General features: G+C 35.6%; 1 pseudogene; it reads left to right on the top strand.

Moving 5' to 3' along the window:
- Positions 1–24,454: 24,454 nt before the first annotated feature.
- On the top strand, positions 24,455–26,141 carry LOC115518118 (annotated as a pseudogene).
- Positions 26,142–27,848: the final 1,707 nt, after the last annotated feature.

Genomic DNA, 27,848 nt, shown 5'->3' with positions numbered 1-27,848 from the left:
GCAGTACAGTACTCAAATATAAATAGACATATAGACCAATGGAACAGAACAGAAAGCCCAGAAACAACCCACACATATATGGTCAACTAATCCTTGACAGAGGCACCAAGAATACAAATGGAGAAAGAATAGTCTCTTCAATTTGACACTGGGAAAACTGGATTTGCACATGCAAAAGGATAAAATTTGATTCTTATTTTATACCATACATAAAAATCAATTCATAATTACAGACTAAAACATAAGATCTAAAACCATGAAACTATGAGAAAACAGGGAAAAAACTCTTTCATATTGGTCTTGACACTGATTTTGTGAATACCAAAAATATAAGCAACCAAAGCAAAAATAAACAAGTGAGATTACTTTAAACTAAAGGCTTTGGCCCACCAAAGGGAGCAATAAACAAACTGAAAGACAACCTACTGAATGGGAGAAAATATTTGTAAGCCATGTGTCAGATAAAAGGTTAATATTCAAAATATGTAAGGAACTTATACAACTCAATAGCAAATAAAAACAAACAAATGCCCTGATTTTAAAAAAAAATGGTCAAAAGAACTGAATAAACATTTTTCCAAAGAAGACATATTAATGACTAACAGGTACGTGAAAAGGAACTCAAAATCATTAATCATCAAGGAAATGCAAATTAAAACCACAATGAGATGTAACCTCACACTTTTTAGGGTAGGTATTATCAAAAAGCCAAAATATAACAAATGTTGGTGAGGATATGAAGAAAGGGAAATTTTGTTCACTGGTAGTGGCAATGTAAATTGGCACAGTCATTATGGAAACCAGTATGGATTTCCTCAACAAATTAAAAATGAGGCTACCATATAATTCAGCAACCCCTTCCAGGTATTTAGCCAAAGGAATTTAAATCATGAGTTCAAGGAGACGTCTACACTCCCATGTTGACTGAAGTATTATTCACAATAGCCAAGATATAAAAACAACCTAAGTGTCTGTTAATGGATAAATGGATAATGAGAATGTGGTATACACATACAATGGGACATTATCAGCCTTAAAAAGATGGAAATCCTGCCATTTGCAAGAAAATAAAGCGAAGGAAGGAAGGAAGGAAGGAAGGAAGGAAGGAAGAAAAGAAACAAGAAAAGAGAAGAGAAGAGAAGAGAAAAGAAAAGAAAAGAAAAGAAGAGAAAAGAAAAGAAAGAAAAGAAAAAAAAGAAAAGGAAGCAAGCCTGACTGCAAAAGAATAAGCAACTTCACTCAAGGGACACTAAAGAATTGCACTCCCTCAATAAAACACTGCAAACTCAGAATAACAATATATCATGGAAAAAGAGAAATGATGCTTAAGGAAACTAAATATGTTGCCAAGTCTAAAAAAGTAAACGAATTTGGGAGGGTTAAAAGGGTTACCACAATGTTAGACACTAACATGAAAAATGGAAAAGTCTAAATTAAAATCCACATATTTGCAAAGTGAAACCACAGGATAAGAAGCCTGGACACTGTGGAAGCAGGGAGCGATTATTAAAAAATCACAGGTACACTTTTGAGGCTTGGTGAAATGCTTGCTATCTTGATCAGGATGATGGTGTCACAGGAGTATAGTACGTCACCAAATTGTACTATTAAAACAAATGCAGTTTATTGTATGCTCAATACAGTTGTAACAAAGTTAAAATCAAAATCCATAAAACTATTGCAGAAGTGCTCCTGTTGTACAATTAGGGATAAAGTGAGTAACTCTGGCACTGTGGTGAGCCCATTCTGTGTGGCTGGAGTTGAAGTATTCTATCCTGTAATAACACCCACGGGCATGAGCCCATCACTGCAGGAGCTGCTATCATTCTGTCTCCCCACTCTGTTCAGTTTTTTTTTTTCTTGATGGTATAGATTCACAGAAATACTGTTAAAATCTATATCTTCTGGCCCTTCTAGACTTTGAGTGTATGTTTCTTTGTGTGTTTAAATGTGGGGGAACCAGAGAGAGTGCATGCGTCTTGTGAGTCTGTTGTCAGAGGAGACATATCAGAAATTTAGAAAGTCCTGGTCTTATCTAAATCTCTTAGAGAAAACCATTTTTTTTCCTGAAACATATTTTGTCTATTCTCTTCTCAGCTTAAACAAGTGCTCATTTAGATTCTTGGTAGAAGGATTGAAATACAACTATACTTGAATAATAAAACTATACATCAGCACATTTTATGTGGCTTATGGGAAGATGATGTTATTATCAGTGATTATAAAGAAGGCAAGAAAAATAAACTGAAATGAAGTAAATTATTCTGGTTTGTTGGACTGTGAACTGCTTTTTGCTTTTCATAAATAGTTGAAGACATATCAGGACAGGTCGAACTGAAAGGTTACAGGCTGCATACTCTGGAAACACACAAATGTATGGAGTGTGTGTGAGTGCATGAAAGGAGTATGTGTCTGTGTATGCTACTACTTGATTGTATTAGCTCTCTTTTTTTCCAAACAATATACTTATCCTGGCACTTTCTCACACTTTCATATTCCATTAGCTATATGTACTAATAATTTCAAAATCAAAGCCCATAGATATATTGTTGAATTATAAACTCGTTCTAGCCCTGCATTCTAGTCTATTGACTATTTCATGGAACCTCAAATTCAACATCAGATTTATCATCTGTAAAATGGGGGTTATGATTTAAATACATATTGGCTCAAAACCAAAATATACTCTTAACGTGGTTCCTGGTTTCAAAAGCCTGTGAAACTCTGAACTATAATAAGCTGCCAAGAGGATAAAGCCTAGCATTTGTATCATGGTTTAGAATAATCTTCTCATACCACATATCACAATATATAACCTATTTTATATTTCCTTCATTCAATTTTAAGTTTAATGGGGGCAAGAAATATGTCTTTCTAGACCTCCATGGAACTATTACAATATAATTCAAACACAGGTAACTATTTGGCACTCAGTAATATCCTTGAATGCATAATAAATAAATAAAATAGGTAAAAAAAAAACATAATGAGATCATTTGTAAAAAAAAAAAAGATCATTTGATTTTCAGTCAATAAATGTGTAAGCCCAAATTAATATGAGATTTTATTTTCCTTCTAAATTAGCACTAAAAGAGAGTAGTGATGTTTTAGTAAAGGTATTCCACATTGGTGGAACATAAACAATGAAGGTAAGTAACCATATATCGAGGTTTTACAATATGTGTGCCCTTTGACTTAGTAATTCCATTTTTAGCATTGTTATATAAAAAATTAGACAAGTGTCCAAAAGATACCTACTTCTATTTTACTTATAAATAATAATAATAAAAGAAAAAGAAACAATATATGTGGCCCAATATAATGCATTTATTAAATACATTATTGCACACAAAAAATGATGAAATACTGTTCATCCACTAAAAGTCACTCACAAATAGCATTTGAAGATATGGTAAATGTAAGTAACTAAATAGAAATAAAACAGCACAATAAAAAGTTGCATATATAACAATATCAAGGTGGTTATGCCTGAATGATAAATAATGTGTTTTCATTTTCTTACCTACATTTTGTAAAATTTCCAAATTTCCTGCAGTACATATGTATTACTTAATGGTAAGTAATAACTTAAGTAATAAGTTATGGTAAGTAATAACTTAAATAAGCTATTTAAGCAACACCTTACCTGTGAAGCTTTCCTTATTTGTCTAAAAGGAATCTTAAATGAAAATATAAGTGCTGACATGAAATACCTGTAATTTCTCATTTGAGCTGGAAAAATGTAATAAACCTTCAAAGCACAGATTGTATAACACTAACTTGTGAGCACAATTTAAAAACTTATTCAGAATTACTTTTATAGAAAACATTGTAGCTAATCAACATCAAGCCTTAGTTAATGCCATTGATTCTTAAGGCAAATAAATTAAACAGAGAAATATTGTTAATTATTAACCTATCAATACCACACTAAACACCAAAGTTAATTTGTGGAACCCCATTAAATTACCATAGATCATTCTCAATTTGGATGCAAGTTATATACATACATGTGTAAGTCTATCCCTTATCTTACCAGAAAGCTACATATTTTATCATTTTATATACAACAATTTCCTCCAACTAAAGATAATAGTAATCTTTGAATATTTCAAATTTGTTTTCCACAGTGCAAATCTAATAATCTCCTTTGAAGAGGTACCTCTTGTGATGTTGTAGTTCTGAAGTGATCTACCATTTTTTAAGGAAATCATACTAGTCTCAAAGCACCAGAAGAGAGAAAAATTTCAACACAATCTTTTATCTTTCCTTTGAGGTATGTGAATAAAATTAGTCAAAAGGATATTAGAATTACTAGTAGGCATATTATTATTTATTATTAATATTTTGCATATACATAGAATCTTTTCTTCAAGGTGTCCAGGATAGTTTCCTATGTCTGACAGTAATTCTCACATAAACCTTTCTTTTCTTTAATAAAAACCACTATGCTAGTTAAATACAAATAGCACAAGAAAATAAGTAACTTCATTAATTGATCAATTACATGTTAAATGATTGTAGAAATGTCACTATTTTCCTATGATGAGTAAAATGATTTGCTTGAAAAAAGAACTTCTAGATCCAAATATCTCTTTTATGCAATTGGCATGTGGACAAATGACTATGTCAAGAATTCTTAAGCATGGACCCACAGTAACTGTATAAAAAAAATGTTGTAAGTTCTTGCATTTTCCAGAGGAGATGGTCCATAACTTGTACTAGAATCTCAAGCTACTTGTAACCATAAAAATTAAAGACAATGATTTTAATGATATGCCATTTTTAAATAAAATTATTTACACGCCATTTAAAATAGTTTTGGTTCTATGTATTTCTTTTATACCATAATATCTTTAATATCCTTTTTCAGGAAGAGACTTTGTTGACATTGCTAGATTCTATACATTATCCCCGGATACTTTTAGAAAAACCTGAAGTAGTTGAACAGTATCATTGTTCTCCCAAGCATCCCTTCATACCTTGAATCACCAAGTCAAGGAAACAGTCAGATGTATCTGCACGTGAGGATAAAATATACACAGCTGTTCATGATTTTGTGGCTAGACAAACAATCAATTGGAGTGGAGAAACGGTATTTTATACTAAAGTAATCTATAATCCCTTCTGTATGTTAAGACAAAAAATGTCTAGTTTTCTTTCAATTGCCTACTACCTGTCCTTCAAATATATTTCAATGAGGTCCTTTTCATGTGTTTCATTTTGCCATTTCAAGTTGAAAATGAGAATTTTCCCTGCCATTTGCATCCTACATCCATTTCTTTCATGTGTGGCTGTGAAAAGCAAGTCTCATTTTTGTTTAGTTCTCATTGAACATTGCATTCATTAAATCTACAGAACGATGTTTCAATATGGGCTGATTTTGCACACATTAGGCATGCTCAAAGAGTAATTAGTGTTTCATAATGACAGGCATACATGAGATGCTAAGGTCTTTTTACTGAAGGTATATGGAAAGTTATACAATATACTAGTGTAAATTCAACTTTTCCACTAAATACAATTTCTTGTTATGAATCCTTAGAAAATAAAGGTGGAAAAAACACATTGTTAAAATAAGATGATTGTTTTCTCTGCACAATTTTACTGGTCTGGCAATAATTAAGCCTCAGTTGGACTTGGTCTCTAAAATGTCTGAAAGAAATGAGAAAATACTTCTTACATTTTTCTCACATTATCTTTTCTAGAATTTTAAGAAACTCTAGACTGTTCCATGATTTCATCAAAACATCTGATCAGTAATACATGCCCCATCTTTGTTGAGGACAAAGTACTTCCACTAAGTTAACCAATTGAAGGTCATGACACCTTGATAATTTGCCTTTTTGTCATTGTTGTGATAGAAAGATAATTGCCGGTAGTGAAAATGAGTACCTATTACAGACTTAGGGTTTCACTTGATGCTGACATAAAGAATTTTGTGGAGGGGCGCCTGGGTGGCTCAGTTGGTTAAGCGTCTGACGTCAGCTCAGGTCACGATCTCACGATTTGTGAGTTTAAGCCCCATGTTGGGGTCTGCACTGACAGTTTGGAGCCTGAGGCCTGCTTTGGATTCTGTGTTTCCCTCTCTCTCTGCCCCCTCCCCCATTCACACTCTGTCTCTGTCTCTGTCTCACTCTCAAAAAAAAAAAAAAAAAAAAAAAACAACATAAAAAAAAAGACTTTTGGTATTGGCACAAAAACAGACACATACACCAATGAAATAGAATAGAGAACACAGAATTGGACCCACACATGTATGGCCAGCTAATCTTTGACAAAGCAGGAAAGAACATCCAATGGAAAAAAGACAGTCTCTTTAACAAACGGTGCTGGGAGAACTGGACAACAACATGCAGAAGGATGAAACTAGACCACTTTCTTACACTATTCACAAAAATAAACTCAAAATGGATGAAGGACCTGAATGTGAGACAGGAAACCATAAAAATCCTACAGGAGAAAGAAGGCAAAAACCTCTTTGACCTCAGCCGCAGCAATTTCTTACTTGACACATCTCCAAAGCCAAGGGAATTAAAAGCAAAAATGAACTACTGGGACCTCATCAAGATAAAAAGCTTCTGCACTGCAAAGGAAACAATCAACAAAACTAAAAGGCAACTGACAGAATGGGAAAAGATATTTGCAAATGACATATTGGATAAAGGGCTAGTATCCAAAATCTACAAAGAACTCACTAAACTCCACACCCGAAAAATAAATAATCCAGGGAAGATATGGGCAGAAGACATAAATAGACACTTCTTCAAAGAAGACATCCAGATGGCCAACAGACACATGAAAAGATGCTCAATGTCACTCCTCATCAGGGAAATACAAATCAAAACCAGACTGAGATAGATACCACCTCACGCCAGTCAGAGTGGCTAAAATGAACAAATCACGAGACTCTTTTTTTTTTTTTTAATTTTTTTTCAACGTTTATTTATTTTTGGGACAGAGAGAGACAGAGCATGAACGGGGGAGGGGCAGAGAGAGAGGGAGACACAGAATCGGAAACAAGCTCCAGGCTCCGAGCCATCAGCCCAGAGCCTGACGCGGGGCTCGAACTCACGGACCGCGAGATCGTGACCTGGCTGAAGTCGGACGCTTAACCGACTGCGCCACCCAGGCGCCCCCAAATCACGAGACTCTTGACACTGGCGAGGATGTGGAGAAACGGGAACCCTCTTGCACTGTTGGTGGGAATGCAAACTGGTGCAGCCACTCTGGAAAACAGTGTGGAGATTCCTCAAAAAATTAAAAATAGATCTACCCTATGACCCAGCAATAGTACTGCTAGGAATTTACCCAAGGGATACAGGAGTACTGATGCATAGGGGCACTTGTACCCCAATGTTTATAGCAGCACTCTCAACAATAGCCAAATTGTGGGAAGAGCCTAAATGTCCATCAACTGATGAATGGATAAAGAAGATGTGGTTTATATATACAATGGAATACTACTTGGCAATGAGAAAAAATGAAATCTTGCCATTTGTGACAACGTGGATGGAACTGAAGAGTATTATGCTAAGTGAAATAAGTCAGTCAGAGAAAGACAGATACCATATGTTTTCACTCATATGTGGATCTTGAGAAACTTACCAGAAGACCATGGGGGGAGGGGAAGGGGAAAAAAAGTTGCAGAGAGGAGGGAGGCAAACCATAAGAGACTCTTAAATACTGAGAACAAACTGAGGGTTGATGGAGGGTGGGGGAGAGGGGAAAGTGGGTGATGGGCATTGAGGAGGGCACCTGCTGGGATGAGCACTGGGTGTTGTATGGAAATCAATTTGACAATAAATTATATTTAAAAAGCAAAGAATTTTGTGGATATTAAAAACTAGGAAGCAAGAAGTTTTTGTGACCTGTGCATGGTAGTAACAAGTAATGAAGAGGAGCAATAGGAGATATAGAAAAATAAATAACCAAAAATTATCTCCAGAAGGTGCCCAAATCAAATTAAATAAAGATAGAAAAACAGTGGGTGGCTCAGTCAGTTGAGCATCTGACTTCAGCTCAGGTCATGATCTCGCAGTCTGTGAGTTCGAGCCCCGCATCGGGCTCTGTGCTGACAGCTCAGAGCTTGGAGTCTGCTTCAGATTCTGTGTCTCCTCCCTCTCTCTCTGCCCCTCCCCCGGTCATGCTCTGTCCCTCTCTCTCTCTGTCAAAAATAAATAAACATTAAAAAAAAAGGCAACCTCCCTCCACACATGCACGTCAAACAAGTCACCAAAGTCCTCAGACTCTGCTTCTAAAATTATACCTAGGAATATTTCCCACTCCAGTTCTCCTCTCTATCCAACACTGCTACCATGGTTCAGATGCTGTTCAACAGCAAGTGATTTCTTTCCTTAGTGGCCTCATCTTGACTCCTTGTCACCAGTCTTGTCTTTCTTCAAGTTCTTCCTTACAATGCTGGCAGCTTTGTATTCTGAAATAAGAGTCCTGATTTGCTAGGCTCCAAGCTTAATTAGATTTCTGGTGGCTCCTAGCTGCATAAAGGATAAAATTTTAAATTTTGAATGGAGTGTACAGAGCACTTCACAATCTGCAATCACAATCTTCACTTCATCCACTGACATTTACTTCTACAGGTCTGATTACAACCATAGATAGTGGTGGGGAGGAAATTATATTTTGTTCCTCTTTTTATCCCTATGACCAGGCATAGCTCCTGCACCTAATTCATGTTCAATTACTCAATAATTATTTATGAATTAATTACTGACAAAACTGAAATGTTAAATCGACATATAACTATCAGGAGATATCTATCTAATTAAACAGTACTCTATTAAAATTTTTGAATCATAGTTTCTAAATCTGTTTGAAGGCAACATAGCATAAGAGATAGAACACTAGAGACACACTGTCTGAAAAAAAGTGGTACTTTTAGTTTCTACCATACTGAGTGATGAAGTTAAATAAAGTATTCATTTTATGTTCATCTATGAGTAAAAGGTATTACTCCTTGCCCTATCTAATTCTTAGGGTTCTTATAAGGCTCAGATGAATTAATACAATTAAAGTGCTTAGTAGAAAGTTTATCTAAATTATCACTTTACATTGTATGAGTTAGATAACGATTGATTCAGAGTTTAAACTATACCTTCCAACTACTATCTGCTAGATATAGCAAGCTTGAACACCAGAAATGGTTATTTAGCATTTGTTGGCATATTCCAATGGTTAGGTGAAAGTCAAATGCTGCAAATAGATTTGAAAAAATCTACTTTTCAAACTTGTACAGGAAAGCTTAGCAAAAATGCTTTACTGTTTCCCATAAGCTTCCATAAATAAGGAAAACATTCCTCTCTTTTAATGCAATAATATTGCGTCTGTGGTTCCCATATTTGCTCTGCATGTGTTTGATTACTCTCTTTTTACTTCTGAATCCATAATAATTACGTGCTAATTTCTTTCTGTTACTTGATGAGTAGCCTTTAGAAATTCAAGTGTTGCTATATACGAGGTCCTGAAGTGTAAAATGACTGAGTAAACCTAATGCATGCCTGAAAACTGATTTATTTGTCAATACAACAATAATAATAACCTTAATTAGTCCCACTTTCTTTTTCTTTTTTCCCCGCTCTCATTCATATTTTGGGTTATATTGATAAAACTAGTTCAGTTAATCATCAGGAAATGTCTATGTGGATTGAGGTGATCAATATGACTATTTTTAGGTGAACTGACTAGATATTTTGGCATCCTTTAGTATCATCAGTCATGATTCATACTGATATTCCATTTATTTGAAGAGATAGTCAAGGAAGTCATTGGCAGAATAAAAAATAACACTCTAAATGCAGTATTTCTTAAATTCTCCAGGAGTACATGTCTTCAACAGTAAGAGAAATATATAAAATTGGTGACATTTCCCTCTCAGTGTTGTCCAGATGGATCCCTAGAGCCCAACCTGTTTGCTTCATTTTCTGTGGCATGCTATCAAGATCCGGTAGGCAATAAGACTCACTAGAAAGAAAATATTAAGGTGGCCCAACTTCTATTTAGATCTGTAACTGCTACTGGGTTTTAGTGACCGTCACTGATTCAGAGGTATTGGGGTTTCAGATCTCTCTTATAATCTACACACAGGAAGAAGTTGGAGACATCTTTATACACAATGACCCAGGCTACTTCTCAAAGGCTATTAAAATGTGGTTTTGTTCATTATTTATAAGTATTGTAAGTCACATAAATATACCACATAAGTTCAATATCCAGATATATGCTGTGATAACATATTGCCTACATCTTGCTATACTTTGTAGTACATCCATCCATGCTTTATGAATACCAGTAGAAACACATTAAAAAGTCTTTAAGTACTGCCCCCTAAATCTCATTCACCTTCCCTCATCTTCATTTTGTTTTTCAGCTCCTAATCAATAGTGCTTATTCTTATTCTAGTTCCACCTAGACTCAGTTTTTCGTTATAGTATAGCGCTTGTTCAAAAACCAATGAAAAAGCAGAGGACTGGAACACTGACAGTGTTAATGCTGGTGATTGAATAATTTTCTGAACTAGTCATGACTGCTTTTGTAATGGGATAGTCCCCTCTCTCACCCAAAAAGAGTGCAAACGTTGGCCTGGCTCTCGTCACACATTTACGTACCATGCTATCCTCTGCCTTTAAATGTCATCCAACTGATTTAGAGCTAGTCTTCTGATCTACACCAGACCAAACCAGGTCAAGTCTCCTAAGGAAAGGAAAAACCTGAGAACATTCCGGCCACATTTCTGGGAACCCTGACTCTGAGCTTTGTTTTCCTCTGTTATGAGTTACATTTTCTCTGCCATGTTATTTTTTCTTTTCTTGCATTTTAAACCCTATTTTATAGAAAACTGATCGTTTGATGAGATGTTTTGCTTAATTGCCCTGTCATATATCTTGATTAGGGCCATATTTTATTATCTCATTTCTATGAACTATCCAGAAAAGGCAAATCTGTAGAGACAGCAGATCAGTGTTTTCCTAGGTCTGGGAATTTGCTATAAATAGGTACAAAGGAATTTTGGGAGGTAATGAAAATATTTTAAAACTGGATTGTCATAATGTTTGCACAACTCTAAATATTCACTAAAAGTAATAACTTAAAATGGGTACATTTTCTTTCGTGCAAATTATATCATGCAAATGATGCCTCAATAAAGTTATAAAAATACATATTCAGCAACAAGGTATTAAAAGAGATATAAATAAAACAAAATTGTCATTATATTGATAATTGTTGAAGCCAGTTGATAGATAATGGGGTTTGATTTTAGTATTTAATAGCTATGTGCTTTTTACACTTAAATGTGATAAAAAAGTAAAATTATAGGAGATTATATAATCACAGCAAAAACACTGTGATTAATAAATAAATCTAGATATGTTTAATACTTGTTTGTTCCCTAATATGCTTTATATAGATTTGATATTAAGGGTAATTTTCAAGTAATCTGTTTCTCCCCTCATTATTCATGGGAGGATATTAGTGTCTACTTCTAATCAAATTTTGGGGATTTTCTATTCCTAGTCTCATCAGTTGACCCATCCCTCCATTTATTTCCTCCGTGTTCCTTTTGTATGCCATTCTTTATTTTGACACCAAACAGTATTCTTTTGAATTTAAGTCGGCGGTGCACGAGCACTGAATCTTGCAATGAATGTATCCAATCAGGTTTTAATATTACTATGTTTATGTGGCCCAAAGACCCAAGTAAAGGATTTAGGATTCATAGGAAAAAAATCAGAGCTATAAAAAAAAGCAGAAAGCACTCTAATGTATTATTTTTGTTTCAAAATATATACAATTCAAATTTGAAATTGCCATTTCCAGTTTTTTTCAGAGAGAGTTCTGATCTCCTACTATCTGTTTCAGACTCTTCACCCCCTCAAATATCCCCAAGGATGTTGGTAAGTACACTTCTATATTTACTCTTTTTCTTGTTCATTTTTATAAACTTATTTTTTAGTAGGTAGGTGCTAGTAAAGGCACATCAAGGTGAGAATAGGCAGTTGGTTGGAACACAATTCAATAACCAGATAGTGATGGGTAGGAACCAATAGTATTAAGTAAATTTTAATGAAAAAATTACTCCAATGTTCTTCCTTTTATTTTTTTCAATTCTCTAGTTTAATGATATATCAGAGATCTGATTGCCTTTAAAAACATCAATTTATGTTTTAGTTAACACCCTTTATAAACAAATACAATGATGTGGTAAATAGACATTTAAATAGTTCAAAGGTATATAATAAAAATAAACTATTCCTCCTACTATTATAGATTTCCAGTATTACTCCTCAGAAGCAATGACTTTTTAAAAAAAATTTTTAATGTTTATTTTTGAGACAGAGAGAGACAGAGCATGAACGGGGGAAGGGCAAAGAGAGAGGGAAACACAGAATCCAAAGCAGGCTCCAGGCTCTGAGCTGTCAGCACAGAGCCCGATGTGGGGCTGGAACTCACGAACTGAGAGATCACAACCCGAGCCAAAGTCGGATGTCTAGCCTACTGAGCCACCCATGCAGGCGCCCCAGAAGCAATGACTCTTAAGTGACTTATTTATGTATTTGCAAAAAGAAAAATTAAGTATATCCTGTTATATACTTAATGATGCATTTTGAAGTTTTTTTATATCAAAACATTTGGATTAACATATTCCTCTGAATACTTGCTACCATTCTATGGAAGTAACAATGAGGGTTTTTTAGATTTTATTTATTTATTTTGAGAGAGAGAGAGAGAGAGAGAGAGAGAGAGAGAGAGAGAATGAGTGGGGGAGAAGAAGAGAGAGAGAAAGAATCCCAAGCAGGCTCCATGCTGTTAGAATATACGTGTACACTTTTTCTACACCATAGAATTTAAGTTTTCTTCATGTTAAATTTTTGATAAGTGTTCTTTTGGCACATAAAATAGAAAGATGCTCTTCATTTCCAAGGATGTGCATTTTATATACCTCTATTAGATTTTCAGGAATAATTATATTTTTGCAGTCCTTAATATTATTGTATGTAACTTTTTGCTATTGTAGCTAACTTTGCCTAAAGACATGTTCTAATTATTTATTCCTTGCTTAGTGCCATCTTCCATGAGAATATTTATGGTACATTATTTTTTTTTTAAATATTCAATTTGGGGCAGTTGGGTGGCTCAGTTGGTTAGGCGTCCCACTTCGGCTCAGGTCATGATCTTGTGGTTCATGGGTTCAAGTCACGCATCAGGCTCTGTTCTGACAGCTCAGAGCCTGGAGCCTGCTTCGGATTCTGTGTCTCCCTCTCTCTCTGTCCCTCCCCTGCTCACACTCTGTCTCTCTCTGCCTCTCAAAAATAAATAAATGTTAAAAAAATTTTTTTTAATTCAATATAACTTTTTAATTTAGTGTGATAATTTCTTTATAAAATGTCATTCTTGAATCCTTAATGATTTAACACTTCAATTAAAACTTGCTTAATATATAATTATGTGACTCATGAAACTATTTATTTGTACCTGATGTTTTTAATATGTTTTACCTATTCATTTTTTCTTGCCTATTTATTTTCAACCTGAGTCACTTGTTTTACACACTTATCTTAATTATGCAACTTTTAAAAATATTTGTTTAAATCTAATCAAATGCTTTATTTAAAAGGGTAAGTTCATTAACATTTATTCAATTGACATATATATTTAGTCTTTATTCTGTTACTTAATGCTGTATTTTCATATTATATTTGTCTTTTAATTATTTTTTGTTTTAATTGTTTCTTTCATTGTATGGTGTATGATATCTTTATGTTGTTTTGTATGTCTGTGCTTTCTTTCAGAAATAATTGTTTCTATAATCTATTCTTAATCCTTATGGATTCTTCTAACGTAAATTTATTTAATTAGCTTGCAACCTGAGTTTTTTATATTTAAACAATATTTTTGTCCACCCACATTCCACTCTGAGATAAGAAAACAGCATTCACAAACTTCTTACAAACTCCTATTCTCATACTCTACATTCCAATTTTTGTTACCTATATTTTAAGTTCCACAATATCAAGAGTTATAGATTTTCTACTCAGTCATCATTTTCCAGTTATTTTCCCTTAGTTTTATATTTCAGTAGACTCCAAGTTCACCACTGGTCCTCTACAATAACTTCCTCATTCATGTATTTGTCAGTGCAATTCAACCAGTAGATCGTTTTTCAAGAAGCTATGCACATTGTAGACCCTTATTTCTTTCTCTTGTTTGAAAATAACTCTCTTATCACTCAAGCCATCTCTTTGAATGCAATTCTTTGGGATAAAGATTGGGAGATACACCTTGAACATTGGTATATTGGATTCAGTTTACAAACCCTTCTTAAATTGTATGCTGCATATATTGCCTTAACTATGTCTTTCATGATGACAAGGAAGTTATAATGGGTTGCAAGGAAGATCTTGTTTTTCACTGTCTTCCATCACCTATTTACTTTGTTGAATGAAATCAGTAGATGCAGAGCTCCCTGCAAAAGTGTCAAATTATGTCTCTCCTTACTCTATCCTGCCTCCATTCTGTGCTGCTTTAGTTTCAAGCCATGAGTCACATACTTGGCTTTCTATGTGTGTCACCAACTTGTAAGAACCCTGAACGTAACTTGATTGTCTGCTAGGGCATTTTGCTCTCATGCCTTTTCAATATTTGATCTGAATTTCATTTCTCATATTAAGTACTAGAAGTGTAGCTGTTTTCTAATTAATTGCAAATTGAGTAATCTGTGTGGATCATTCTTTTTGTAGTTTTCAGTTGGTTTCAGGAGGGAAAGGGGGTAGAAATGGCTTTCATTTGCCATTTTTATCTGAAAGGCTCCAGACGATTTCTTATCTGAGTCATATAACAAAATGATAGTTGCTTGGGAACAATTTAATCACATACTTTATATAAACTAGTAACTGAATTTTCTTTGGAGTTAAGTTAAACATTATAATTAATTGAAAGCACAACATACCAATTTCAGTTTAGCTTTGATAACTTGAACCTTTTCATACAGGGTAAGTGGTGCTTAGCCTAAGAAAACAAGGTCTGTAAGCTATCTTGAATCATTCTCAAGTCACTCTTGGCTGCAGTTGACGAGCTTCTGGAGAATACTATCTTTGACAATCATCCACAGACAAGACAGCCTTTGTGGAAGCTCAGGTTTCCAGTGGGAAAGTTCCAGCACACCGTTGGAGCAAGAAAACATGAGTTTGTATGCACTGGGGAGGCTGAGAGAAAAGTTTGACATTACCTGCATAAACCTTCACCCGAGGTGGCACAGTTCAGTGCCAAGAAAGATCTTCTTAGCCCCTGATTTCTCCCATGGGGCAAAGTGAGAGCATGTGAGTCAGTGCCCAGTTTCCCGAGCTCTGTGGAATGCTGCCAAAGAGGTCCGTTTCTCTATCACCCTATCCACGGTCCTGAGTCATGAGCTGCCTGACTGGAGGGTAGGAACAGGCTGTAAGAATGGCAGATAGGACTCTTGGAAGACAAAAAATGGATGTGGGTCCTCTGAACTGTGTCGCAAATTCCATCAAGAAACCCAAACTTAAAAAAAATTTTTTTTTAAATTAGGGGCACCTGGGTGGCTCAGTCAGTTAAGTATCTGGCTTCGGCTCAGGTCACAATCTCGCAGTTCGTAGGTTCAAACCCCTCGTCAGGCTCTGTGCTGACAGCTCAGAGCCTGGAGCCTGCTTCAAATTCTGTGTCTTCCCCTCTCTCTTACCCTCCCCTGCTCATGCTCTGTCTCTCTCTATCTCTCAATAATAAATACACTTAATTTTTTTTTTTTAAAAGAAGCTCAAAAGTGAGTCACTGGGGATGCCTCACTGACAGATTCCTCTAACTTTTCCAAGGGCACTCTCAGCATAGCCACCTCATCCCCACCCACCCCCCAAACCTCCTCCCTATGGATGGTTCTCTGTGCATGATGCTGACAGTGGCAAGGGAAAGCTTCAACAGATCTAGTGAGTATGTGCAGAGAGCTGGACCAAATTTGCAGGCCAAGGATAGAACATAAATTTGAGCATTAGCTTTGCTGCCCTCGGGAAAGCAAAAGAGAGACTTCAGCACCCAGTGTGGTGCATTATAGGATCAGAACAAGGCATACAAGCTTAAGGATTCTGCCATAAGGGAGTGCAAGAAGCAGGGAATTGATGTGTCCATAGACAATCTGAGAGAGCCTCCCTAGAAGGGCTGACAGAAGGTGTTTTTCTCTTAGTTCCGAGTTAGTAAAGACTAGGAATTGATTGCTACTTTAAATGCAAAATGCACTATTTCAAGTGGCATGAAAAATCAAGAAAACATGACACAACTAAGGGATCACAATAATCTTCCAGTAACCAATCCCTAAACCATGGACGGAGATATTATTTATTTTTAAATTTATATTTATTAATAGAATATTAACAAAATAGTAATATCATTTTTATTATATATTTGTTTATCCTTATAATTCTGGAATAACTCCACAGGATATATTTATCCTTGTAATATTTAAGGATAAAGGATTTAAAATAGCTGCTTAAAGAAGCTCAGTCAACTCCATGAAAATATATAAAGGCAATTCAACAGTCACAAAAACAATACATGAACAAAATGAGAAGACTAACAAAGAGATATATCATAAAAAAGAACCAAACAGAAATTGTAGAGCTAAACAATACAGTGAATGAAATTAAAAATGCAATAGTGACCACCAATAACATATTAAATGAAGCAGATGAATGAATCTGTGAGATAGAAGATAGGACTTGAAATTATCAAGTAAGAGGAGTAGAAATATAAAAGAATGAAAAAATAGTAAAAAGAGCCTATTTAAACATCAAAAGAAACAATCTGTGAATTATTGGAGTTCCAGAAAAAAGAGAGTAAAGGGGGCATAAGCTTATCTTTAAAAAAAAGTCTGAGAACATCCCAAATCTGGGAGAGATTTAGATATCCAAGTTCATGAAGCTCATAGATAACAAAATAAACTCAACTTAAAGAGATCTTCTCCAAGACACATTATAATAAAATTGTCAGAAGTCAAAGAAAAAGAGATAATATTAAAGGCAGCAAAAGAAAAGAAAGTTGTAACTTACAAGGGACCTTCATAAGTCTATCAGTGGAATGTCTCAGCAGCAACCTTACAGCTAGAGAGTGCATCATGTATGAAAAATGCTGGGGTAAAAAACACTGCCTACCAAGATACCGTATTTGGCAAAACTGTCCCTCAGAAATGAGAGATGAAGACTTTCCCAGACAAACAAAAGCTGAGGAAATTCATCACCATTTTACTGGCCTTACAAAAAGTGCTGAAAGGAGTTCTTCAAGCTGAAATGAAAGGAGGCAAATAAGTAACATAAAAACATATGAAAATTATACCATTGGCAAAGTACGTGATCATATTTAGAATACTCTAATATATTGTAACAAGTGGTGTGTTAACCACTTAACTCTAGTACAAGGGTTAAAGAACAAAAGTATTAAAAAAAACTTTAGCTACAATACTTGTTAATGACTATACAATAAAAAAGGGAAATTGTGACATCAGAAACAAAATTGGGGGAGTTAAAGGGTAGATTCTATCTATGCAATTGAAGTTAAGTTGCTATCAGCACAAAACACACTATTATATATATAAGATTACATATCTACAAGATTATGTAAGCCTCATGGTGACTACAAACCCAAAACATAATTATTATTTAAAAAAATTTTTTTTAATGTTTATTTATTTTTGAGAGACAGAGAGAAACAGAGCATGAGCAGAGGAGGGGCAAAGAGTGAGGGAGACACAGAACCTGAAGCAGCTCCAGGCTCCAAGCTGTCAGCACAGAGCCTTACATGGGACTCAAACTCACAAGCTGTGAGATCTGACTTGAAGTCAGATGCTTAACCGACTGAGACACCCAGGTGCCCCAACAAAACCATAATTACATAACAAAAGATAAAGAGAAGGGAATCAAAGCCTTAAACTATGGTAAATCATCAGTTCACAAAGGAAGGCAAGAAGAGAGAGAAAGAAAACAAGGGAACTACAAAACAGCCAGAAAATAATTAGATGGCATTAGTAAACCCAAATTTAGCAGAAGGAGGCAGTAACAAAGATAGCAACAGAAATAAATAAAATAAAGAACATAAAACCACTAGAAAAGATCAATGAACTAGGAGATGGATTTTTGAAAAGATAAAATTGCCAAGCTTTTAGCTAACCTAAGGAAAAAAGAGAAGACTCAAACAGAACCAGAAATAAACTGACTAAAATTTAAACTGAAACTGATACCAGAAATGCAAACGATTATAAGAGAGTACTATGAATAATTACATGCCAACAAATTAAACAAACTATAGAAATGGATAAATTCCTAGGAACTTACAACTTACTAAGATGTAATCATGAAGAAACAGAAAATCGGAACAGACCAATAATGAGTATGGAGAATGACTCAGTAGTTAAAAAATCTCCCAACAAAGAACAGTCCAGTACAGATGGTTTCTGTTGTGAATTCTACCAAACATTTAAAGAAAAATTAACACCAATCATTCTCAAACTCTTCCAAAAAATTGAAGAGAAAGGAACATTACTACACCCAATTTATAAGGCCAGTATTACACTAAAAGCAAAACCAGATAAGGAAAAAAAAAAAAAAAAAAAAGAAAACTACAGGCTAAAATCCTTACTGAATATAGATGCAAAATTTCTCAACAAAATATTAGCAAAGTAAGTTAAATTGTATATTAAAAGGATCATACACCATGATCAAATGTGATTCATCTCTGGAATTCAAGGATGGTTCAACATATGCAAATGAATAAATGTGATACACCACATTATGGAAGATAAAAATCACATGATCATCTCAATAAATGCAGAAAAAGCATCTATATGATAAAATATATTTTCATGGTAAAACTTATCAACACATTGGGTTAAAAGAAATGTACCTAAAACATAATAAAGGCCATATATGGCAAGCCCACAGCTAATGCCACACTCAGTGATCAAAGTTTTAGTTTTTCCTCTAAGATCAGGAAAAAGACAAGGAAATTCATTCTCATCATGCCTATTCAATACAGTACTAGAAGTCGCAGTCTGAAGAAGCAGGCAGAAGGAGGAGGAGAAGGAGGAGGGTAAGGAGGTGGGGGAGAGCAGGAGGAGGGGAGAGGGAGGCTGAAGAGGAGAAAGAAGAAAAAGGAGGAGGAGGAGGAGGAGAAAGAAGAAGAAAAAAGAAAAGGCATCTACATCAGATGGAAGAACTAATCTTGTCTTCATTTGGATATAATATTGTCATATATATAGAAAATCCTAAAGACTCCTCCCCAAAACTGTGAGAACTAATCAACAAATTCAGTAGAGTTGCAGGAAATAAAATCAGCATAAAGAAATCAATTGCATTTCTATGCACTAACAACAAAATATGTGAAAAGGAAGTAAAGAAAACAATCCCATTTACAATAGCATCAAAAACAATACAATACTTAGGAATAAATTTAAACAAGAAGGTGAAAAACCTGTACAATGAAACTATAAGATTTGATGACAGAAATTAAAGACACAAAGGGAAAGATACCTTGTGTTCATAGATTAGAAGAATTAATATTTTGAAAATGTCCATACCCAAAGCCATCTATAGGTTCAATGTAATCCCTATCAAAATTCAAATGACTTTTCTCACAGAAATGTAAAAAAACAAGCCTAAAATCTGTATGGAACAACAAAAGATCCTGAATAGCCAAAGCTATCCTGAGAAAGAACAAATCTGTAAGCACCTCATTTCCAATTTCAAACTATAACACAAAGCTATAGTAATCAAAAGAGTTTAAAATAGTATAAAAATAGGCACATAGGGCGCCTGGGTGGCTCAGTCCATTGAGCGTCCAACTGTTGATTTCAGCTCAGGTCATCATCTCATGGTTTGTGAGTTTGAGCCCTGCATCGAGCTCTGTGCTGACAGCACAGGGCCTGCTTGGGATTCTCTCTCTCCCTCTCTCTCTCTGCCCCTCCCCTACTCATGTTCTCTCTCTCTCTCTCTCTCTCTCTCTCTCTCTCTCTCTCTCTCTCTCAAAAATAAATAAATAAACATTTAAAAACTAGGCACATAGACCAATGGAATAGAATTAAGACTCCAGAAATAAACCCTTGAATATATGGTAAACTAATATTTGACAAGGGAGACAAGAATATTCATTGGGGATAAAAATAGCCTTTTCAACAAGTGCTGATAGAAAACTAAATAACTGGGGCACCTGGGTGGCTCAGCCAGTTAAATATCTGACTCTTGATTTTGGCTCAGATCATGATCTCATGCTTCGTGAGTTCAAACCCTACATGGGGTCTGCCCTGACAGCATGAAGCCTGCTTGGAATTCTCTGTCTCTCTCTGTCTCTATGCTCCCACCCCACTCTCTCTCCCTGTCTCAAAAATAAATAAATATTTTTTTTTAGAAATTAAGAACACTAAACAACCACATGCAGAAGAATTAAATTGGACTCCTATCTTGTAACACTCCTAAAAATAAACTTGAAATGAGTTCAAAACTTAAAGATAAAATCTGAAACCATAAAACTCTTAGAAGAAAATACATGGAAAAGTCTCCTTGACGTTGGTCATAACAATGAATTTTTGGTTATGACACCCAAAACACAAGCAACAAAAGCAAAACTAAATAAGTGGGATGACATCAAACTAAAAAGCTTCTGCACAGCAAAAGAAACAATCAACAAACTGAACAGGTAACAACCCACAGAACAGGAGAAAATATTTGCAAATTATGTATCTGATAAGAAGTTAATATCCAAAATATATAAGCAACTCACTCAATCAATAGTAAACAAAAGAATCTAATTTAAAAATGGGCAGAGCTGAATAGACATTTCCCCAAAGAAGATATACAAATGGACAACAGATATGAAAAGGTACTCAACATCACTAATCATCAGGGAAAACAAATTAAAACCCCAAGCAATAAGATATCACCTCAAAAAGACAAGTGATAACAAGTGCTAGTGTGGATGTGGACAAAAGCCTTTGTGCACTATTTGTAATAATGTAAATTGGGTCAGTTAAGCAAAACAGTATATAGGTTCCTTATGAAATTAAAGATAGAACTACTATATGACCCAGCAATTCCACTTTTGGGTATATATCCAAAGGAAACCAAGTCAGAATCTCAAAGAGATATCTGCACTCCGATGTACACTGCAGCATTATTCATAATAGCCAGTATATGGGAATAGCCCAAAAGCCTGTCTACAGATGAATGGATAAAGAAGACACATGTGGTGGAACATTATTCAGCCATGAGGAAGAAGGAAATCTTGCCATGTGTGACAATATGGATGGATCTTGAGGGCAATATGCTAAGTGAAATAAGACAGAGAAAGACAAAGACCGTATGATAACACTTATATGCAGAATCTAAAAAAGCCAAACTCATCGAAACAGAGATTAGAATGGTGGTTGGAAGGGGCTGGAAGAGTGGAGTAAATAGGGAGATTTAGGTCAAAGGATACAAATTTCCAGTTATAAAATGAATAAGTTCGGGGGATGTAACATACAGCATGGTGATTATAGTTAATAATACTTGATATCTACTTGAATATTACTAGAGAGTAAATGCTAAATGCTCCCACCACAAATAAGAAATGATAATCATATGAGGTGAAAGAAATGTTAACTAACCCTATTGTGGCCATCATTTGACAAGATGTAAGTGTACCAAATCCTGACAATGTATACTTTAAACTTACACAATGTTCTATGACAATTGTATTATAATAAATTGGAACAAAGTAAATGGTGGCTCAAATTATTTTTTAAACACTATGTAGGAAACAAATCATATCTTTGGACAAGAAAATTGGCCTGAGGATACCTGTGTTTCCCTCTGATACAGTCATACCCATTTTGGGCAAGTTTGGCTCCCCCTCTGGAATATATAAATAATATATATATTATTTTCTTCACATTTCACCTTCTCTTTTGTAGATTTTCTCTCTCTAGCTGTTGATGTCACTTCCCATGATAAATTAACTTTTACCTCTAAGCATTCAGAGAGATCTCACACTGTACACATTCTAAGAGCTGTTTCCTACTTGCTGCTGCTTGCTGAACTCATGAATGTACCCAGATGTTCTAAGACTCCATCTACTATTGCAGTAAAAATTGTATCCAAGTGAGAAGATTTCTCTGGTCATGAGGGATAAAACTAGGTACTTCTATCAGGTAACACTGTCATTTTGTATAAGAGCTAACTAGTTTCCTTGAAATACAACACTATGCAGATCATTATCACCAGGGGCACAGCAGGAATGTTTTATCATTAATTCTTAGAGTTAAGGTACAACTTCCTTTAAAAAAAACTAAACTAAACTAAACAAATATTTGTCCCTGGAGCTCCAAATATGTTTAAAGTGCTTTTAAAATATCTCATGCTTGTTGGGGCACCTGGGTGGCTCAGTCAGTTAAGTGTCTGACTCTTGATTTTGACTCAGGGCATGACCTCATGGTCATGAGATTGAGCCCTGCTTCAGGATCCATGCTAAGATCCTCTCTCTCCCTCTCTTCCCCTTCCCTGCCTGTGCTTCCTCTCTCTCTCTCTCTTTCTCTCTCTCTCTCACTCTCAAAAAAAAAAAAAAAAAAAGAAAGAAAATCTAATGCTTACAATATATGTTAAGATACATGTCACTTTCATTGGTAATTATTTATATAATGGATACTACTTGATATCCATTGAAATATTTTTAATGTTTATTTATTTTTTGACAGAGAGAGAGACAGAGCATGAGTGGGGGAGGGGTAGAGAGAGAGGGAGATACAGAATCCGAAGCAGGCTCCAGGCTCTGAGCTGTCAGCACAGAGCCCGATGTGGGGCTCGAACTCACAGACCAGGAGATCATGACCTGAGCCAAAGTCGGACGCTCAACTGACCGAGCTACTCAGGCGCCCCTTTTTAAAAATTTTTGTGAATTATTTTAAAATAGTATGTGCTACTGAGAAAAATATAAGCCATATAAAATTGGAAACCCCATTACTCATAGAGTTATACATCAATTTGTGGATTACATGAACATTCTGATAACGATAACAATAACAACAACAACAACAACAACAACAACAACAGCCTGACAATACCAAATGCTGAAAAAGATGTGGAATAACAGGAACTGTCATTCATTGTTGGTGGGAATGCAAAATAGTGTAGCCACTTTGGAAGACATTTTGGCAGTATCTTACCAAGTTAAATATAATCTTACTGTACGATCCAACATTCACACTCCTAGGCATAAAGGAACCTTAAGTGAATATTGCCGAGTGAAAGAAGTGAGTCTGAAAAGGGTGCATACTACATAATTTCAACCACACAAAATTCTGGAAAAGGAAATACTATAGAGACTGTAAAAGATCAATTGTTGGCAGGAGTACAGGGGGAGTAGTCGGGATGGTGAACAGGTGAAGCACAGGAAATTTTTAGGGTAATGGAACTATTGTAAATTATAGTGTAAGCGCAGTTACATGGAAGTATGCATTTGGCAAAACCCACAGAACTGCAAAACACATAGTGGACCTTAAAGCAAACTATGGACTTTCTTCAATAATGTATCAATATTCATCCATTAATTGTAACAAATGCACCACACTAACTGAAGATATAATAATAGAAAAAACTGTGTGTGAGCAAGAGGGGGTATGTGGGAACTCTCCATATTATCTGCTCAATTTTTCTAGAATTCTAGAACCGTTCTAAAAAATAAGTGCAAAAATAACCTTGTTCCAAATTTGTTTCTCTTATACTGTTTCTTATTTCAAGTAAATCTTACCACCTATTCAATTGCACAAAGTAGAAAATTAGGCATTACTCTTAACACCTCCCCTCATGTTTTGATGCACTTTGCTTCCCAAATATCTTATAAATCCACCTTCTCTCCATGTCCAACTCCTGTGATATAATAACAAACTGTGGCCATGCTAAGATGCCAGGATAACTTAAAGAGCCTCTGCCTGCCTCCACCTTGCAACTTCTGTCTTCTCTTGTGCAGTGGCTACAGAGTAATCTTTTCAAAATGCAAATCCTGTCATTCTCTGCACTCAAAATCATTTAATGATGCTCTAGTTACCTGGATAAATGCAACGATTACACACATCTCTGCATGCTCTGGCCCCAACCTACCTCTCAGTTCACCTCTTACCATACAATCTTGATTTTCATTTAGCCATACTGATTTCCTTATAGGTTTGCACTCTTTAATCTCTCTCCCACTGTAGGAACATTACATATGTTGTTGACTCCAATATGAGTTGTTGTTTTTTTTCTCTGTCATTTCCCTTGGTTGTTTGTTTGTTTGTTTCAGGCTTTTATTTAAATTCTAATTAGTTGATTTTTTAGTGCCGTCTGCTCCCGCTGACCTGAATCACTGACTGCACAGCTCTGGTAGCCTGGGTCCCCAGTTAGCCAACAATATTTGGAGTTCTTACAACATGGCAGACATTGACACCAAAAACAGTCTGAACTTGATCAAGATCTGGATGATGTTGAAGAAATAGAAGAAGAAACTGGCAAAGAAACAAATTTCAAAGCACGTCAGCTGACTGTTCAGATGATGCAAAATCCTCATATTATTGTAACCCTTGAAATAAGACTTGATGGTCTGATAGAAACACCAGCAGGATACATTGAGAAGTTGCCTAGGGTAGTTAAAAGACGAGTGAATACTCTCAAAAACAGTAAGTTAGGTGTGCAAAAATAGAAGCCAAGTTCTATGAGGAAGTTGATGGTCTTGAAGTATGCTGTGCTCTGCTGGCCTCTATTTGATAGTGATTTGAGGTCATCAATGCAACTTATGAACCTATGGAAGAATGTGAATAGAAACTGGATGAGGAAAATGAAATTTTGTAGAAGCTGAAAGGAAAGCCAAGAATAAAGATGAGAAAAAGCATGAAGAAAAAGAAGACTCCAAGATAATTCCTGAATTCTGGTTGACTGATTTTAAGAATGTTGACTTGTTCAATGATATGGTTCAGGAATATGATGAACCTATTCTGAAGCACTTGAAAGATATTAAAGTGAAGTTCTCAGATACTGACCAGCCCCTGACGTTTGTCTGAGAATTTCACTTTGAACCCAATGAACATTTCACAAGTGGAAGTGTTCACAAAGACATATACGATGAAATCAGAAGCAGATGATTCTGATCCCTTTTCTTTTGATGGACCAGAAATTATGGGTTGTACAGGGTGCCAGATAGATTGGGAAAATGGAAAGAATGTCACTTTGTTTTTTGTTTTTTTTAAATTTTTTTTCAACGTTTTTTATTTTATTTTTGGGACAGAGAGAGACAGAGCATGAACGGGGGAGGGGCAGAGAGAGAGGGAGACACAGAATCGGAAACAGGCTCCAGGCTCCGAGCCATCAGCCCAGAGCCTGACGCGGGGCTCGAACTCACGGACCGCGAGATCGTGACCTGGCTGAAGTCGGACGCTTAACCGACTGCGCCACCCAGGCGCCCCAGAATGTCACTTTGAAAACCATTAAGACAAAACAGAGGGACAAATGGGTGGCTCAGTTGGTTAGGTGACCAATTCTAATTAAGAGTTGCCCGGCTCTGATTGTAGTCTCACGGACATGGAATCAAGCCCTATGTTGGGCTCTGTGCTGACAGTGTGGAGCCTGCTTGGGTTCTCTGTCTCTCTTTCTATCTCTCTCTCTGCCCCTCCTCCACTTGTTCTCTTTCTCACTCTCAAAATAAATAAAGATTTAACAAAAGAAGCAGAAACACAAGGGACATGGGAAAGTTTATACTATGACCAAAAGAATTTCCAATGACTAATTTTTTTGCCCCTCCCCAAAATTCCCAAGTGGAGATCTGGATGATGATGATGAAGCTATCCTTGCCATAGACCTTGAAATTGGTCACTTTTTACATGAGCATATAATCCCAAGACTAATGTTATACTTCACCAAAGAAGCCATTGAAGATGATGATGATGATTATGATGAAGAAGATGCAGAAGCAGATAAGGAAGGGGAAAGAGAAGGAAATGAGGAAAATGATCCAGACTATGACTCAAAGAAAGATCAAAACCCAGCAGAGTAGAAGCAGCAGCGAAGTAGTAAGTATATGGCCTTCAGGATAACCGGCACTGGTCTACCTTCTGCTTGTCTGGAAGGGATGAATTTACATCATGTGATAAGCCTATTTGAAACTTTTTGTTGTTATTGTTTGTTTGCTAGTTTTTGTTTTTGTGGCCTAAAATAAAAAATTTCAAATGTAATTTTAGTTCTCACACACACACACAAAATTCTAGTTAGCTAACTTATAATGTACATTAGTTTTAGGAGAATTTAGTGATTCATCACTTAACATATAACACCCAGTGTTCATCCCAACAAGTGCTCACCTTAATGCCCATCACCCATTTAGCCCATCCCCCCACCCAACACCTCTCCAGCAACCCTCAGTTTTTCTCTATAAGTCTGAGTCTATTTTATGGTTTGCTTCTCTTTTTTCCTTTCCCCTGTGTTCATTTTTTTTTTGTTTGTTTCTAAAACTCCACATGAGTGAAATCATATGGTATTTGTCTTTCTCTGACCTACTTATTTCACTTAGCAAAATACACTCAGCTCCACCCATATCATTACAAATGCCATTTCCCTTATTAAATGTTCTGTCTGCATGCTATTTGTTTGGGAACCATAGACTGCCTTAGTTGACATGGTACAATTTTCCAATCGTTCACTTTAGTATTGTTTATGCTTCCTTGTGGCATTTGTCTCCATTTCTACTTTAAATTAGTTTTATGTGTTTATTTAAATATTTCCTGGCTCCCCCTCTAGTCTAAAAGCTCCACAAGAGTGGAGCTCTTCAATTTTTTTCCTTACTATTCTACCTTCATTATTTGCTGTTATCTGGCATACAGTAAAAACAGTACATATACTACTGAATGAATAAAATAATGAACATGTAAATGAAAGATTGAGTGAGTTTTCCAATGTGTTCTAAGAAAAAAAGATCATAGTATTGGAGAAAGGAAGAACGGTAAACTGTAAGACAGAGGATCTAGAACAAGTTTAATCACAAACAGAATCCCTTGTTTATTATTTTCCTATAGGATATAAAGCAGCCATTTAGGTAACAGATCTATTTTTTTTTTCCTTCTAAACTGTAACTCATTTCAAAGTATGTCACCATTCAATGAAATCTGCTCCAGCGGTTCAGCCTTTTGTTGCTGTGGGTTAAAGAATTGTGCAGGCAATGACAGTGCAGCTTTTGCAGCAGAGCAAATGAAGACAGAGTGTTCAAACTCTTCTTACTGTAATCAGTCAGGGAAAGAATGTGGGGCCTGGATAGAATGGAGGGGGGTGAGGATAAACATGTGATACAGACAAGTAGCATACAAAGCAACCACAAAGGACTAGTCCCCAGTTAAGACCTCTCTTTCCCAAAACTACTAAAAGAAGGCAAACATTATGGGAATGGTTATATTTGGATAACATAAGTTAGAGTCGTCAACAATTTTTGCTGAAAATAAGCAACTCCCTTTTTCTCGTTCTTAGCTAACAATCTTCCCCTTTAGCTTACTCAGAGAACAGAAGCACAATTTTGTGGCTTTTGAGATGCAGGAAGCCTTTAGGGAATGGAGTTAGTGGGTAACAGGCAATTATAGGTGAGGTGGATTTGAAATGTGTTGGAAATAAAGGCTAAGCAGTCCTACAATTATGTATAGAGAGTTGTCTGTGCACCCTTGCTACTATGGTGGTGCCATTATTTTATGATGCAAATCTACAACTGTTTATTTACTGTTTTAAAAATATGCAATAAGCCCTTTTTAGCAGCATGGTATTAAAAGAAGGCAATTTTTAAAACTTTTTTTA

Source organism: Lynx canadensis, chromosome B4 (genome assembly GCF_007474595.2).
Source record: "Lynx canadensis isolate LIC74 chromosome B4, mLynCan4.pri.v2, whole genome shotgun sequence".
Taxonomy (NCBI): Eukaryota; Metazoa; Chordata; class Mammalia; order Carnivora; family Felidae; genus Lynx; species Lynx canadensis.
Note: the sequence above shows the minus strand (reverse complement) of the source record. Positions and strands in the feature narration are given on the sequence as shown.